The 17333-nt window shown below is 46.2% G+C and overlaps 4 non-coding genes across 4 annotated transcripts; all 4 read left to right on the top strand.

Moving 5' to 3' along the window:
* Window positions 1–6411: 6411 nt before the first annotated feature.
* Window positions 6412–6484, top strand: TRNAF-GAA. Its single transcript has one exon. It is a non-coding gene; the product is annotated as a tRNA-Phe (tRNA).
* A 587-nt stretch (window positions 6485–7071) lies between these two features.
* Window positions 7072–7144, top strand: TRNAF-GAA. The gene has a single exon. It is a non-coding gene; the product is annotated as a tRNA-Phe (tRNA).
* A 4451-nt stretch (window positions 7145–11595) lies between these two features.
* On the top strand, window positions 11596–11668 carry TRNAF-GAA. Its single transcript has one exon. It is a non-coding gene; the product is annotated as a tRNA-Phe (tRNA).
* A 595-nt stretch (window positions 11669–12263) lies between these two features.
* On the top strand, window positions 12264–12336 carry TRNAF-GAA. Its single transcript has one exon. It is a non-coding gene; the product is annotated as a tRNA-Phe (tRNA).
* Window positions 12337–17333: the final 4997 nt, after the last annotated feature.

Genomic DNA, 17333 nt, shown 5'->3' with positions numbered 1-17333 from the left:
GCCCACAGTTCTACAGATATTTGTGTTATTTCGTGGAAAGAATAATTTTATTTTAAGAATGTATATCTGCCTCTAAGCGTGGGTATCTCTAGCCCTCTCTACATACAATACTTGGCTGGCATTTCTGAAAGCCAGCCATTTAATTAACAGAAGTTTGGGTTTTTTTAATCCTTATGTGTTATCAGTTACCAGCCTGTACTCTTCCATCTTAGGGAGCAAAGATAAAACCCCTTCTCAGAGGTTTAATCACCAGGAGATTGGATTCCACATCCCTGGAAGTGCTCAAGGCCAGGCTGGATGGGGTTTGGAGCAAGGTGGTTTAGTGGAAGGAGTCCCTGCCCTTGGAAGAGGGTTGGAATGAGATCTTTCAGCTCCAAATAATTCTAAGCCTACTGCTGTTTTGTTTTTTTGTTTTTTTGTTTTGTTTTTTTTTGTGTTGCTGGAACCAAGGGAAGGGGGAGAGTGGACTCTCACTGCCCACATGACCCAGAATGAAAGGACAATATCCCAGAATCCACAAGATGCTCCCTACCTGTGCTGGGTGATACCCAGAGCTCCAAAAACACCACCCTGGTGAGGGTGTGGCCTGGAACCCCCCAGAAATGGTCCAGGTTTCACTCTTAGGCTTCACCCCTGGGAGGTGCCAACTGCTGCTGTCCACATTCCCCGTCCTAATGGACACAACAACTTCAGCTTGCATTAGGAAGATGGGAAAATTATGGCCTTTCTGCATCAGGGAGAGATTGTGGAAAAAGAAAAAAGGTTGGTTAAAAATAACCAGGCTGTGGATTTGCAGGAAAAACTGTGCAATTAGTTGGGGTCTGTTACTCAAGGCTGTGAGAACAGAGTGAAATGCAGCAGATGGGGGAAGACTCAGCAAACACAGAGTTTGCATGTCTTTAGAACTTTCCAACAACATTTTTTTTTCCATTTTTTTCCATTTTTTTTCCCTTTCTCCCTCTGGCTGTTGCTTGCTGATCATAGTTATATGTTTGGAATAAATCTAAAGCCCAGCAAACGCACAGTTTTTCAGCTGCTGGGAGTTTTTAGAAGTTGGTTTATCTTCCCTCTACCTTGTTAACCATCAAGAGAAGCTTTGTTTGGATTATCACTGAACTTCACCCTTAATTTTGGGAAAAAAATGCTAAAGGAGGGTAGATTAGATTGGGTATTAGGAAGAAATTCCTCCCTAGGGGGTGGTGAGGCTGGAATGGAATTCCCAGAGAAGCTGTGGCTATCCCATCCCTGGCAGGACTCCAGGCCAGGTTGGATGGGGCTTGGAGAAACCTGGGACAGTGGAAGCTGTCCCTGCCCATGGCAGAGGAGCTGGAACTGGATGATCTTCCTGGTCCCTTCCAAATGAAACCATTCCATGATTATCTGATTAAATTAAAATCCTTTACTAACAGAAATATAGGGTTTGGTGCTGAAATAATTTAAAAATTCACTGTGACCAAATATTTTTTCCCCCTGAATTTCCTCTGTAATAAAAAAATAAGCCCTTTGCTTCATAACCTTGCATTTAGACTGGTCTTACTTTAAATGGGAACAATCAGTTCAAGCATTTTCCATTTCTTAGGGAAGGCATGAGGCGTTGAAATCCTAAGAAATACAAAACCCACCCTTCTCTGCCAGCACTAGGACATTTCAATGGAGGCAGCTCTCAGACACAGAGGGATTAAAGAAGCACAAAAAATCCAGGGAGCAATTGTGATGGACAAAGATTATTCACAGATTTAATTCCTCCCATTTGCATAATCATCCTCAGGGACACAGGTCTGTGGGTAAATCCCTGGAATCTCCCCCTCAGCAGCTCTGGGGTTGTTCATTGATCCTGAAGGAATTTTTTTTTCTTAGGTAAAAGCTGTTGATGTGGCTCCTTAAAACCTCAGGTGTCTATGATTTCTAACCATCCCCTAAAAAAGATTGGGCACCACAGACTTCCCAAAAACCACGAGGAGACTGATGGATGCTTCTCCCCCACTCCCACCCCTCTAAATCCATGCTGGGATAAAACACCCTGCAAATGTCAGATGAGCAGGAGCTCGCAGGTGGCTTTACCTCCCTCCCTGGGGACATTCCTGACTCACAGGCAGCGCCCAGGGGGCTGCATCAGCCACCTCCAATGTGGGGGAAGGCAGGTGGGCCAGGCAGAGCCCCAGCCCCACGGGGAGAGAGATGCTTTTAGCTCTGACTCATCCATCCCCGTGTGCCTTTGGAGGGAGAGGCAGCAGCTCCAGAGAGTGGGAGTTGCTCTGCTATTTTCTGTTTACTGGCTCCGCTCGCTGTCATTTCCCACCTGGGGGACAACGGGTTTGAAAGGCAGAGTGCAGCATTTTGTGGCTGGAACTTTTTATTTTTTTTTTTTTTTTTCCTCTGATGAAGGGTGAAAGTTTGGTGCCAGCAGAAGAAGCTGGAAAATGGAGAAGGGGAGAGGGGGAGGGGATATCACTATTATTTTACATCCAGAATGTCCAGAGGGTTTATTGGCACCTGTTAACTTAAATATGTGGGGAAGGGGAAAAATGAGCCCTCCTTGCCTCCAGATCCTGGCTGGATGTTTGATCCTGGACACCAATGTCATTCCTGCCACACAGGACCCAGATAAAGCTACCAAGAGTCCCTTTAGGTCAATATTTCTATGCCTCAGAGCTGTCAATCTTCCCATCAAACTTGGTGTCACTCGGGTGCATGTCCTGCTGGATGCATTATCCATGGAGAATCAATTGCACGGCTTGGGGCTGGGTTATTGATGCCATTATCTTGTTTATGGCTTGTGGATGTTTCTGGCTTAAAAGCAGTGCCCTTCTAACACCTGAGTCAAAGAAAAGTTCAATTCTTCCTATATTTCAAATGTCAAAATGGAGCTGGATCCACTCAGGGCTGTGTTATTTGCAGGGTTTCATCCTGTTCTGTGTTCTCTGGGAATGGCATAAAATGGTTTTGCTTGGAAGGGACCCTAAAGAACCTCTTTTAGTTCTCCGGCCATGGGCAGGGACACCTTCCACTATCCCAGGTTGCTCCAAGCCTTGTCCAGCCTGTCCTTGAACCCTTCCAGGGATGGGGCAGCCACAGCAGCAGCCTGTGCCAGGGCCTCACCACCTTTTATCCCATCCACATCTACCCTCTCTCAGCCTAAAGCCTTCCCCTCTTGTCCTGTCACTGCTTGCCACAGCAAAAAGCCCCTTTCCAGCTTTCCTGTATCCCCTTTTAGGTACTGGAAGGCCTCAGCAGGGTCTCCAGGATACCTGGTGAGCAGGTACTGAAAGCTCTTCTCAGACAGCCTGAGGACTTGAACCTCATCTCCTGTCTAACTCCAAGAGCAAAATCCAGTTTATATCTCAAATGTCTCCAGCAGCAAACTTTTACAGGAGTAGGTTGGCTTAGCCAGGAGGGATTTTCAGACCTGGATCCTAAATGGAGACCTCCCAACAGCCTGCTGTTACCTGCCTGACTTCCAAAGGGATTTGGAGGCTTGTGCTTCTCCTTTCCAGACAAGTCCCATGAAGCACCTCCAGCTGGCACTCACAGTCCCAGATCTTGGCAGGGAATGTCTGTCTGCCCAGGAAAACTCCTTGTGCATGGCAGGAGCTGCCAAACTCACAGCTGGGGCTTAGCTGCGAGCAGTAGTGGAATTTTGGTGGAAAAATCATGGGAAGTGGCAGCACACACCCCATATGTGAAAGGGGTGAGTGAGTACCTGGAGGAGTTTCTCGAGGTTGGAAAAGCAATTCCCAGTGCTGAGACACACTCAGGATTGGATCAGAGCTGTGATATCCATGGAGATGCAGAACCTCCCATCATCCACATGTCTTGGGTTACAATACAGAGTGTGATCAAAGGTATCTGTTCTATCACCATCTGTTGAGGGTGGGGGCAGTGATCCTGATCTCCACGGCAGATATTCTGCTAATGGGCCATCCATTGAAACCAGACAGGGCATTGTTCTTTATCTTTTCACAACCCATCCTTCCTCCAGCCAGTCATTTTCTGCTCATGGCCATTGAGTCCCACTGTGGGACTGATAAAATTACTGCATCCCATTGGGAGTTGCTCCAGCCAGGGGGAAGAGCCCAACATTTCTTACCAAGATAAAAACTGAGATTTTGGGACAGCAGGGGAACCTTTTTTCCATGTGGACTCCAGAGGAAAACTGGATTTCTCCACATCATCACTGGACCTCCGGAGGGAAACTGCACCTTGTACAGGAGCACTGCTCCAACTGAGCCACATCTGTCACTGCAGGAGGATGCAGCCACCATGGAATGGGACTGCTGCCAACACCCTGCCTGACGGGTGTCAGGTTGTACTCTGACTGTGTCAGGGTTTGGGGTTTGTTTCTTTGTAGTACTGTATTTCTATTTTAATTTCCCTAGTAAAGAACTGTTATTCCTAATTCCCATCTCTTTGCCTGAGAGCCCCTTGATTTCAAAATTCTAATAATTTGGAGGGAGGGGGTTTACATTCTCCATTTCAAAGAGAGGCTCCTGCCTTTCTCAGCAGACACCTGTCCTCCAAACTAGGACAACACATTTCACTGCCACGTGCCAGAATCCTTTCCCACCTCTCACATCCAGGTTTTTCTCCTCATTAGAGATTACCTGGTTTTTATGGACAAAGAATGAAGCTGAATCATTCATGCAGACTCAAGACTGCACAAAGCTTTGGATCCCACTCTTGGAGCAGCCAGAGCTAATGGGAGGAAGGACTCCTGAGTGCTGCACTCAGCTCTGGGGTCCCCAGCACAGCAAGGACCTGGAGCTGTTGGAGGAGTCCAGAGAAGGCACCAAGGTGATCAGAGGGATGGAGCAGCTCTGCTGTGAGGAAAGGCTGAGGGAATTGGGATTGTTTGGCCTGGAAAAAAAGAAGGCTTGATGTGACCTAATGTGGCCTTCCAGTACCTAAAGAAGTTGACAAGGAGCACGGAGAAGAACAATTTACTAGAGCATGGAGGGACAGGACAAGGCTTCAAACTGAAAGTAGGTTTGGATTAGAGATTAAGAGGGAATTCCTCCCTGGGAGATTGGTGAGGTGCTGGCACAGGGTGCCCAGAGAAGCTGTGGCTGCCCCATCCCTGGGAGTGTCCAAGGCCAGGCTGGATAGAGCTTGGAGCAACCTGGGATAGTGAAAGGTGTCCCTGCCCATGCCAGGGGTGGGAATGAGATGGTCTTTGAGATCCTTTCCAATCCAAACCATTCCATGTTTGATGTTTCTTGTATTGGAATGAAGGACATTCCAATGTGAACCTTCAGCTGGAGGGAGCTAAAGATGCTCCAGCTTTTTCCTCCATCTCCACATGGTTCTGGAGCCTTGCAGGGTCCTGGTCTAAACTTAGGGAAACTTTGTGGTCCCCCTGCTTTCCTTCTGAGCTGAGGGAAACCAGGCAGTGTCACCTCTTGGGGGTGTCACCTGCTGAAGGTGTCCATTGCCTACATTCCCAGAGTTATCCCCATTCTGCACACAGATTTTGGAGTGCTTTGGATGAGGACCCTCTCCAAGTTCCCTCTGAAATCCCTGGCACAAGGAATGCATGGGAATGCTCTGGAAACGGGTCTGGATTCCCAAACAGCAGCACAACCCAACAACACACTCCTCGCTCTTGGCAGTTTTGGGTAATTTGATTAAAAGTCAAGTTGTTAAACAGTAACATTTTGAACATTTAGATGGATAAATTTCTCTTATTTTTTGATCCCAACCCTTTACATTTAAGCACAAATTTACCCCCCCCAATCATTTCTAAATGCCTTTCTTTTTAAAACAATTGAAGACAGGTAAAAATAAGGTGTTACTGAATACATACTGGGGAGCATAAATCATGTTTATTGCAGAGACTGCATTGAACTACATATGTTACATAATTATATAGAAGATAGCAGGACTGCAGTGTTCTGAAAGAAAAAACTGCTAGCATTTGAAAAGAAGAGGGATCATTGGAGGCAATTTATGTAGTTTAGAGTGATTTAAGTGTAGTTAAACAATTGCACATTTTGGTGCAATGTATGACATAATAATCAAAAAGAACTGAAAAGTTTTCAAGTCTGTTATCCTTATCAACTTCCCAGATGATACTCCACCAGGAAAACTTCTTATTTGTGGGGAGAGGCAGCTCCTGGCTTGGGCTTTCCTGAGATTTGTTCTCTCTTGCTTTGTTGTGTGGTCAGTCACACCGTTCCAGCCCAGAGAATCTGTGGCTTCCACATTCCTGGAAGTGTCCAAGGCAAGGTTGGATACGGCTTGGATCAACTTGGGACACTGAGAGGTGAAATTAAGTGACCTTAAAGGTCCTTTCCAACCCAAACCATTCCATGGTTCTTCTTGGAGGAGTGTTGGGCAAACTGGTGTGAACGGTGAAAGTCTGAAAGATCCTCATCGTGTTCCAACAGGTTTTGGGATAATTGCACCCTCAGCAGAGCTGAAGTAGCTCAGCTGGGAGAGCGTTAGACTGAAGATCTAAAGGTCCCTGGTTCAATCCCGGGCTTCAGCAGAGTTTTCCTGCACTTTTCAGTGCCCAGGGCTCCAGCACAGGACAGACCTGCACATCCAGGACAGATCCAGCCCAGGGCCAGCAGGACTGGGAGGCACTGGAGGGGCCTGGAGCATCTCTGCTCTGGGGACAGGATGAGCAGCTGGCACTGGTGGCCTTGACAGAGCCTGGAGTTCCCCTCCTTAGACACATTCCCAAATGACCTGGAAGTGGTCCTGGGCAGGGGCTGCAGGTCCTGCTGGAGCAGGGCTTTGGATCCCAACCAGTCTGAGCCTGTGAAAGAAGGACAGGGCTTTAAAATTAAAATATTTTAGCAAAAATCGTGATATAAAGGGATTTCTGTCCCTTCCACTGCTTGTTCCCAGTCCTATGCCATGGACTGCCCTGAGAAGAAATAGAAAGTTTTACCCACAGGAAATCAAAACTGGGTTTTGGGAATGGGAAAACCCCTTATCCATGAAAGTGATTTTTAACACCAATCACAACTGACCTTGAAGCAACCCCTCTCCCTAAATTTGTATTTTCCAGGCTGAAGGCTTCCAGTGTGTTTACCTGTTGTTTATAGGGAAACAAACCCTCATGTCAGGGCTGAAGTAGCTCAGCTGGGAGAGCGTTAGACTGAAGATCTAAAGGTCCCTGGTTCAATCCCGGGCTTCAGCAGAGTTTTAGGAGTTGGAATCAATGATGCATCCCTGGAAAGGTCCAGGAAATGAATGGACATGGTTCTGTTCTTGCTTAGTTGGTGAGAATGTGATGGGTCAAAGCTTGGACTCTGCCTTGGAAATCTCTTGCAATCTTAATGGTTCTATGATTTTATCCTTGTGGGTCCTTCCAGCTCAGGGTACTCTGTGATTCCCTGAAGAAGTTTTCTACTCTTTCCTGACCATTTCCCATTTTTACCCTGACCCTTGTCAAATGATGGAGTTCGACGTGCAGACACCCCACTAAACTGAGTAACTCTGCTTGGTGTTTGCTCCTTTGTCCCTTTCTAATTCCTGTTCCATGGAGCCCATCTGACAAACACCAGAGACAGGACATGAAATGCCATGTGTCCAAAAAGACAAGTGAGAAGCAGCAAAGCCTCGACCTTCTCAAGATCAACCCCAGTGCTCCTCCAATCTCTTCATAGCAGGACAGGGATTCTTCTTTCCCCTTTTCCTTCTGGTGGACTTCAGCCTGTCTGATCCTCCAGCATTCCAGAAAATACTGCCCACGGAAGCTGTGGCTGCCCCATCCCTGGAAGCATCCAAGAGCTGGTACAGATTTGAGAGCCCCTTGGGTTAGGGGAAGGTGTCCCTGCCCATGGTGGGGGTGTTCAATGATCCTGAAGGCCCCTTCCAGCCCAAACCACTGCATGATTTTAATCTCCTTTGAGGACAATCACTGGTGCCTGACCACCTCTGCCAGGCAGCGTTCCAGGCTTTGAGCAGCACCAGCCACAGCTGCAGAGTCATCATTACCAGCAGAGCTCAGCTCCTTGCAAGAATTAATGATTTGAGTCTGCTTAATTAAAGGTTTCTCCCCTTTGCCCTAAATGTTGATCCCTTCTCCAGCCATGGAATTGCACAGGGGCTCTTTGAGCTCACTTCTTGCCTGTGTTGGTGACATTTTGTCAGTGAGGTTCTGAAAGAGGGACTGGATCCTCCTCCCCCTTCACTGTTGCCCTCTCCCCAGAACAGCAGAAACAATGCTTTGACATCACATTACACAATTTTCTTCTTATGAGCCCTTGCAAACATTTTTATTGTGGAAAAAAAAATGAAAAAATCTTGGAAATAACTTTTGAACTTCAAAGAAAAGGAAAAAAAGAAAGGCTGGTTGAGACAGATTAAAACTCATGATTCATCAACAGTAGAGCTGAGATAAGACCTGAAAAAGACCTGTTCTACCCCCCGTAAAACATTTCTGAAAAATAAAGGTGGAAGAGGTGATACTGTCATGGAAAAATAAGTGTAGATGCTGGGAAGACAACAGTCAGGGAATACAATAATCCCTGGGACCAGGACAGGCTTGGCAGCTCATTCCTACCCACTCTCATGGTTATCCATGCTTTGGAGTGGCTGCAAGGGGCTGCCAGGTGGGAATTTTTGAGATGTTTGAGATATTATCCCTTCTTTTGCAGAGCCACAGAGCGGTTCCAGAGGTATCTGAGTGTGGGTGTTGCAATGCAGAGAACTTGTCTCGCCCCTCATTTGCAAAATCTGCAATTAAGAAAAGCCCAGAGTCCTGTTCTCTCCCCTCATTCCATCTTGTTTTCTGCTTGGCTCTCCATAATCCCAAAATCTGGGATCATCTCCTCTCCAGACAGAACGAGCGTCAAGAAGGACAAAAACGCCTCGGGAGCTCCAGGGATTGCTGAGATTGGATTTAGGCAGGAAATAGAACCAATTTCCCAGGGCAGTCTCCTGTTTGTGGCTCGGATGCCTGGGAAGAGGGAAGGGATTGACGGAGGAATGGTCGTAAGGCTGCAGAAAAGAGGCACTGACGTCAGAGCTCCTAATTTCCATCCCTACGTCACCTAGCAACACTCCAGTTAAGGACCCAACTTCCGAGACCTGGATTCCCTGGGAATTTTCCCATTAGGTGGCACCACTGGCCTTGGGAAGGCTTTTGTCTGCTCTGGATCCAAATGCACTGATCTCCCTCCCAGAAATTCAGAGACAGCTGCAGGTGAATCAGCTCGGTGAAAACCTGAAAGTGCTGTGGGTTATGCGTTGTAATTAATTTGGAGAAAAAAAACTTTTGATAGGACCCAGCCTATCTTTGCACTGGGTTTAATACAGATTCTGGAAAACCCCATAGAGAGACAAAACCTGGCTGCTCTTGGCATGAATTAAATGATCCTGAAAGGCTTTTCCAACCCAAAAAATTCTGTGACTGGGTCAGTTGTAGAGATTTGCCTTTTTAGCCTCAGAGAAGCAGGTGAGGTGAATCCCACCCCAGGAACCTTTCCAAAATTGCTGTGTTTTACAGAAAAAAATGTCACACCACATCTTTTCTTGTGGTCTTTGCTCCCTGTCACATGGATGTGCCCACCTGGCCTCGCAGGAATTTGGAAATCATCACTGCTGGTAATGCCAAAACAGCTCACAGCTCTTCAGGGAAGAACAAAACAGAACTATTTCACAGAATTAGAGGCTGTGATGTTTCAAAATAGACACTGGTCTGTTTTGATTTGCTTTCAAAGACAGAATCTTTGAAGAAAAATTAAGCCTGGAGCAAGTCCACACTTCAGACATTAAAAGCCTTCAAAGCAAAGCTTCACATGTGAGTAAACACTTAGGATAGACTCCAAAATAATCAGCTAAGGAATCATCTGGCTGTGCAATTCTCACTTTCCTTCAGCATCCAAGTGTGGAAAATATACCAGGAAGAGTGTTCTGTTCCTAAAATCTGATCCAAGATGTGCTTGTAAGATCCACAGTCACCGAGCTTGAGAAATTGCTCCTTTAAAAACCTGCAAATAAAAGTAACCAGCCCTGCTCTGAACACACAGCCTTGGTTTGGAGGTGATCTTGCAGAGGACACAGTGCAAGATTTTTTCCTCATGGATAATAGGAAAAAAACTTAACTGGGGTCAATACCCAACTTCCTTCTTCTTGTGGATGCTGAGGTCCAGGTGGAGATGAGAGAGCCTTTCAACAGGATTAATAAATTAATTAAAAACTCTTAAAAAACCTGTTAACTAATTATTTTTTATACATTATCAATATAAAAATATAAAAAAATTCTAAAACTTTTATTCTAATTCTTATTATTTTCCTTATAATTTCTAAAAATGAACTTCTTTTCTTTATACCATTTAAAAATAAACCTTATTTACCTTCTTCCTAATTCTATCTCACTACAAAGAATAAATAAATAATTCTAATAAATACACTAACAATTTAACCAGCACTAAAACCCTCAACATAAATTATTACATCAACCAAAAAATTTCAGATTAACAAACCAAAACCACTGCAGACAAGGATTGTTCATTCCCACTTCAGGGCTGTGGCCTAACTACCCTCCTGTGGGTCCAGTTGCTGGATAATATGAGATTCTTCTGATATCACCAGCTCTACCAGACACAAAATGGAATTGGTTTTGGGAATTGATTTTGGGGTCAAAATGGAATTGGTTTAGGGAATTGGTTTTGGGCTTATGGTGTCTGCTGGCTCTGGTCTTTAGCCACGTTCTGGATTTGTTACATGAAACTTTTTTTTTTTTTTTTTGGCACCACAGAGCTTTCAAAAGCTGGATCTGGAATGTTTTAGGTCACTTAGAAGAGATCACCATTGGGATCCAGTGCTGGAAGAGTTTTTGGAGAAAGAAAACCCACGTGGGGAATGATCCTGCTGTCTGAATAATTTGAGAGACTCCACAGCCTAGTTTGGGAGCCTGAGATATCAGGAACTGTTATCTAATAAATCTCAGTGAGGAAATCTCAGCTGCTGTCAAGCTTAACATTCAAACCCAGATTAAATATATTTCTGACACCTTTCACTACCAGATTTTTAACAGACATGGAAAACTTACTGTGCGTTCCACATATGTATTTTGGGAAGATGTGAATTTGGAGCTGGTGAAAGATGGGAGATGGTCCTGGGAGCGAATTATTTGCAGGATAAGATGGTGGGCTGGGCAAACATATCCCATATCACTGCATGAAGATGCCTGGCTCCCATTCCTTAGGTGGATAGAGACAGATTGATGTGAAAAGATTAGCCAGGCTCCATGGATAATTCCAGATCCTTCCGTGGGCTCTGTGAAAGGTGTCAGGAAATTCAGCTCAATGCTACTGCTCCTGGCTGGTTCCCAGATCAGGGCTGCTGTTTAATTCCAGATTTAGCTGTGTTTTATCACTGAATGTTTCAGGCTGGGTAGAACCTCAAAGATCATCTCTTTCCAATCCCTTGGCATGAGCAGGGACGCCTTCCACTGTCCCAGGTTGCTCCAAGCCCCATCCAAACTGGCCTTGAACCTTTACATTTGGTCTCAGTCTGTCAATATCCTGTTCCCTAAAACAATTCTTTGATTCCCAAAATAAAGTCAACCAAAGGCTGCCTGGAAAGGATGAAATCCCACCTTGTTCCAACAGGTTTTGGGATAATTGCAGCCCCAGCAGAGCTGAAGTAGCTCAGCTGGGAGAGCGTTAGACTGAAGATCTAAAGGTCCCTGGTTCAATCCCGGGCTTCAGCAGAGTTTTCCTGCACTTTTGAGTGCCCAAGGCTGGGCTCTCCAGCACAGGACACACCTGCACATCCAGGACAGATCCAGCCCAGGGCCAGCAGGACTGGGAGGCACTGGAGGGGCTTGGAGCATCTCTGCTCTGGGGACAGAATGAGCAGCTGGCACTGGTGGCCTTGAGAGAGCCTGGAGTTCCCCTCCTTAGACACATTCCCAAGTGACCTGGAAGTGGTCCTGGGCAGGGGCTGCAGGTCCTGCTGGAGCAGGGCTTTAGATCCCAACCAGTCTGAGCCTGTGAAAGAAGGACAGGGCTTTACAATTCAAATATTTTAGCAAAAATCGTGATATAAAGGGATTTCTGTCCCTTCCACTGCTTGTTCCCAGTCCTATGCCATGAACTGCCCTGAGAAAAAATAGAAAGATTTACCCACAGGAAATCAAAACTGGGTTTTGGGAATAGGAAAAACCCTTATCCATGAAAGTGATTTTTAGCATCAATCACAACTGACCTTGAAGCAACCCCTCTCCCTAAAATTTGTATTTTCCAGGCTGAAGGCTTCCAGTGTGTTTACCTGTTGTTTATAGGGAAAAAAATTCCCATGTCAGGGCTGAAGTAGCTCAGCTGGGAGAGCGTTAGACTGAAGATCTAAAGGTCCCTGGTTCAATCCCGGGCTTCAGCAGAGTTTTCCTGCACTTTTGAGTGCCCAAGGCTGGGCTCTCCAGCACAGGACACACCTGCACATCCAGGACAGATCCAGCCCAAGGCCAGGAAGGTGATCACAGAATCACAGGATGGGCCAGGCTGGAAGGGACCACAGTGGGGTCATCTGGTGCCACACCCCTGTTCCAGCAGGGCCATCCCAGAGCACAGGCACAGAACTGTGTCACCAGAAGGTTCTGGAATACCTCCAGGGAGGGATACTCCACACCCTCTCTGGTCTCTGTTCAGGAAGAAGTTCTGCCTCATGTCCAGGTGGAACTTCCTGGGATCAGTTCCTGCCTGTTCCTCCTGTGCCATTGCTGGGCCCCCAGAGCAGAGCCTGGTCCCTCTGTGAGCCCTCCCTGCAGACAGGGACAGACAGGGATGGGGTCTCCTCTCAGCTGTGTTTCCTTGAGGCTAAACAGGTCCAACTGAATGTAATGGAAGGACTGGAGCCTTTTTATTATGAGGAGAGAATGAGGAGAGGGATTGGTAGCCCCAAGAAGTTGTAGAGTTTCCATTCTGAGAAATTTTAAAATGCCACCTGGCTGTGGCCCTGGGTGATTTGTCCTAGAGAGTTGCACAGGAAGATGTCCAGAAATCTCCTCCAACTCTTCAGCAAGGAGAGGACAAAGACAAAATGTTATGTGTAGGGCAGAGGAAAGCCAGGCCAATGTCATCCTTTAGCTTCCCATCACCAGTGTCCACCTGGCCAATCTGCACAATCATCCTGACTAACAAAGAGCTGGGATCAAAATTTGGGTGTCAGAAGAACCAGACCTACACATGAATAAAAACAAATTTAATCACTCCTATCCTTAAAATATTATCAAGGTACTTTAGCTTTTATTATCAAGACTTTTTATTTTTCATTTTCCCCCTTTTTTTCAGTCAAACTAACAGCTCTAATAGCATACAGAGACTCCTTCAAACTGAACTCCTCACCCACTCTGAAATCCTGGCGCCTGCCATCAATCTGCTGCAGGATCTGCAGCACCACGTCACACACAGAGCCCCCAAATAAACTTCCGCTCTCCTTTCAGCACCATCTGTGTCCCATTTCTGCAGAGCCTGGCAGGGATCGCTTCCCTTCTATGGAATGTTCCTTCCCCTCGCCGAGCCGCGGATTTCGGAGGTGGGGAAGTCGGCGGGCGGAACGGATCCCAGCTCAGTGAAAATGGAGAGCACTGAACTGTCCTGGGGTGGTGGAGTGGTTTTGGTGTTCAACCTTGGTCAGATGGCCCCAGACCAGGCTCCAGGGCAACCCAAAGACAACATTTGACTGTGAGAAATGGGAGAGGCTTCACTGGGATGGGGGATGTTAATGAGGGTGGGAGGGGTGAAGGGAGGAAGAGCCAAATTTGGGATGATAATGGAGGGGTCCAAATGCACTGGAACACCCAGTTGCTCAGGGTCAGAGGCACAGAATCACAGAACCACAGAACCACAAAAACCACAGCATAACATGAGTTGGAACATATCCCCAAGGATTGTCAAGTCCAACTCCTGGCCCTGCGCAGGACACCCCAACGATCCCACCATGTGCCCAAGCGTTGTCCAAGCATTCCTTGAGTTCTGTCAGTCTTGGTGCTGTGACCATTCCATGGGGAGCTGTTCCAGTACCCAACCACCCTCTGGGTGAAGAATCTTTTCCATGAAATCCAACCTAAACCTCCCCTGACACAGCTTCAGGCCATTCCCTTGGGTTTTGTCACAGGTCACCACAGAGCAGAGAGCACTGTCCACCCCTCCTCTTCCTCTCTGGAGGAAGTTTTAGACTGTGATGGGGTCTCCCCTCATTCTCCTCTTCTCCAGCTGAACAAACCAAGTGCCCTCAGCTGCTCCTCACAGCTTCCCCAGGATGGAGTTCCCAGTCTTGTCTTCATCTTATGCAAATAAATTGAGCTTTAATGCATAATTCGGGCAGCTGCAACCCCATCAGATCATGAAGAGCCTTGCCTTAGGCTCTCCACCAAACCAGCAGAACCTCTGCCAATCCCTGTGCCTCAGTTTCCCTCGATGAAGCGCTGACATTTCCCTGTCACTGTGGTGTCAGGGCTTTGCACCATTTATTAGTGGGTTGTCACCAGTTTCACCTGTCTTCTCTTAGTGCTAGGATTAACAGGAACATGATTGAAACAGTTTTTTCATCTTTAGGCCTGGTTATTTATTATTTCTTATCAGAAAATACAGAAAGAATGGCAGCACTTTTGGCTCCATGCTAGAAGTGGAGAAAATGGCCCCCACTGTAACTACTCCAAGGTCTTTTAAAGCTAAACAGCCCAATAGAGAATTAACACCTATATTATTTATATTTTTAGCCAAATAACTAGAGTCCCATGACCCCTAGAGTGACATTGGCTGACCAACTAGAGACTACTACCTGAAATTTATGAACAAGAAGCTAGAAGATGAGCAAAGAAAGAGACACCACCCAAAATTCTCCATCTTGTCCCATACCTATTTCCTATACTGTAGAAACCTCAAATTTAAAACCCATCACCCTGTGAAAATACACACTTCTAATTCACTACACACTCATGATTTCTAGCTAATCATTCATATTCAGAAGCCTTTTCTAGGGCTTCAAGTCCAGAGCAGTGTTTTCTAGGGTGTCTGTGCCTGGAAGCACAGAAAGCTCAAAAACTCCAGATTTCTGGGATCCAACACTTCCCTTCCCAAAGAGTGGGAAGAGTGAGCCTGCAGGTGAAAGCACTCTGTGTTCCCAGCTTGTTTTTGTGTGTTATCCCAGCACGTGTCCCCAGGGATGATGCTGGATTACTCATACACCTCTCGAGTCCTCTGTTTCTCTAATTCCTTTTATTTGCAAGAATTAGGAACAGTCATGCTATCCAGGAAAACACAGCCCTCACAATGCCAGCATCGACGTCACGGGGCTGTGCTCAGCAGGCTGTTCCTAAGAAACTCCTGGGACTTTCAGGTGGATTCACCTCAAATGGGGCGGAAATGGGGAGGAGGGAGTGATTAGAAAGGAGAGGACAGATCGTCTCAGAACACTGCAAGGTGAGGTAAATAGTGAGGAAACCGTGTGGGAAAGCAGGTGATTCAGAATCCTGGGTCACCTTTGATACAGAGCACTTCAAATGGGCCAGGGCATACTTTGGGATTCATCTGGAAAGGGTATTGGAGGTGAGAAAAACTTGGAATATTTTGCCAGTCGTGGCAAAGGTTAGCCAGGCTGAGTGTTGATGATGTGGATCTGGAGGTTGGAAGGATGAAGATGAGGAATTTGTGGTCGAGCCAGAGGTCAGCATTGTAAGAAAGGGGTTTAAACTGGTTAAAGGAAGTGAAAATTCCAAGCCTCATACCAGTCAATATAGGGCAGTTCCCAATGAGCTCTTTCCTGTCCGCCAGAAAGAACAGCAGATGCCAGAAGAGGCTTGTAGGAACTTCTAGGAAAGGGGTTTTGCCATGTGTTTGCTGGGAACCACCTTCCCATCCCTAATGTTTGTTTTGCTGCACACCCCTCTCTGTTGCTGCTGTGGCTGATCCCTCTGAGGATGCTCAGGTCTCATCAGACACAACAAAGTGGATGAAGGTGTGATGAACCAAAACCTTCTTTTCCCCATTCTCCTTCCATTATCAGTTTTTAAGTGTGGATTTATTTTTTTTCTTTTTTTTTTTTTTTTTTAGTGAAAAACTGAGCCACAAAATTCAGGGAAGCACCTGGGGTTTAACCTACTTTTGAAATTGTATTACTCTTTGATTTTGAGGTTGTAGAACAGAACTCTGATACAGGGAGCTATGGAACAATCTTTATTTTGGTTATCCCAGCTGCCCAAACAAAAGGTGTTCAGACATCTGTTGCATATAAAACCATGTTTAATAACCCTGGTTATTAAATTGATAATCCTGTGAAGATTTTGTCTGAAAGTGTTAAAACACTTTCTTGATCATTTTGATAACTTGATTGATGGGTTCTGCTTCTGGTTGTGGACACTTGCACGTTTCGGCAACAGAAGTGGCCATCACACAGAAGCAGGGAAAAGAAAAAGACACCCCCAAAACAATCTTCAGCAATTTGAATTGATTGAAAGCTCTCTTTGTTCCATTCCTGTATTCACATGGAGACCCCATTCCCTCAAATCCCAGTTTTAAATGGGCTCACTGGAGAGTTTCATTATTAGAAAGTTAAAAAAATTATTAAATCATATCAGGAAGAGTGTGGCCAGCAGGACCAGGGCAGTGATCATCCCCCTGTACTCAGCACCTCCAATCCTGGGTTCAGTTCATGTCAAGAAAGACTTTGAGGGGCTGGAGTGTGTCCAGAGAAGGGAATGGAGCTGGGGAAAGGTCTGGAGCAGCTGAGGGAGCTGAGAAAAGGGCTCAGCCTGGAAAAACAGAGGCTCAGGAGGGACCTTCTCCCCACAACTCCCTCTGACAGGAGGATGGAGCCAGGTGGGAATTGGTCTCTTCTCTAAGTAAGGAAGAATGGGAGATAATGGCCTCAAGTTGCACCGGGGGAAGAATTAGGTTGGATTTTAGGAAAAAAATTTCTGTAAGGGTTTTCAAGTGCTGGCACAGGCAGCCAAGGACAGTGGTGGAGTCCCCATCCTTGGAGGTATTTAAAACCATGAGGATGTGGCAGTTGGGGACATGGTTTAGTGGTGACCCTGGCAGGGCTGCATTGATGGTTGGACTCAGTGGTCCCAGAGATCTTTTCCAACCTAAATAATTCCATGATTCTGGTTTCATAAAAGCCATGGCCGGGAGGGAAAAAGATCAATAATCTCATTTTTCAGCCTATCCCAAGTGTTCTTCTTCTATCCCCTACAGCAATAAAATTCCTGGGAAAGAGGTGTGAGGTTAAACCTCCGGTGCTCTTAGGCACCAACTTCATCGGGTTGTCTTAAATGAGCAAAACAGCTAATAGCTGCTAAAAGGCTGTTCATTACAAAGGCAGATCAGTCTCAAAAGCAAAGTCACAGATGTTAAGGTCCATGCTAAGTTTGGTAT

Source organism: Catharus ustulatus, chromosome 1 (assembly GCF_009819885.2).
Source record: "Catharus ustulatus isolate bCatUst1 chromosome 1, bCatUst1.pri.v2, whole genome shotgun sequence".
NCBI classification, from domain to species: domain Eukaryota; kingdom Metazoa; phylum Chordata; class Aves; order Passeriformes; family Turdidae; genus Catharus; species Catharus ustulatus.
Note: the sequence above shows the minus strand (reverse complement) of the source record. Positions and strands in the feature narration are given on the sequence as shown.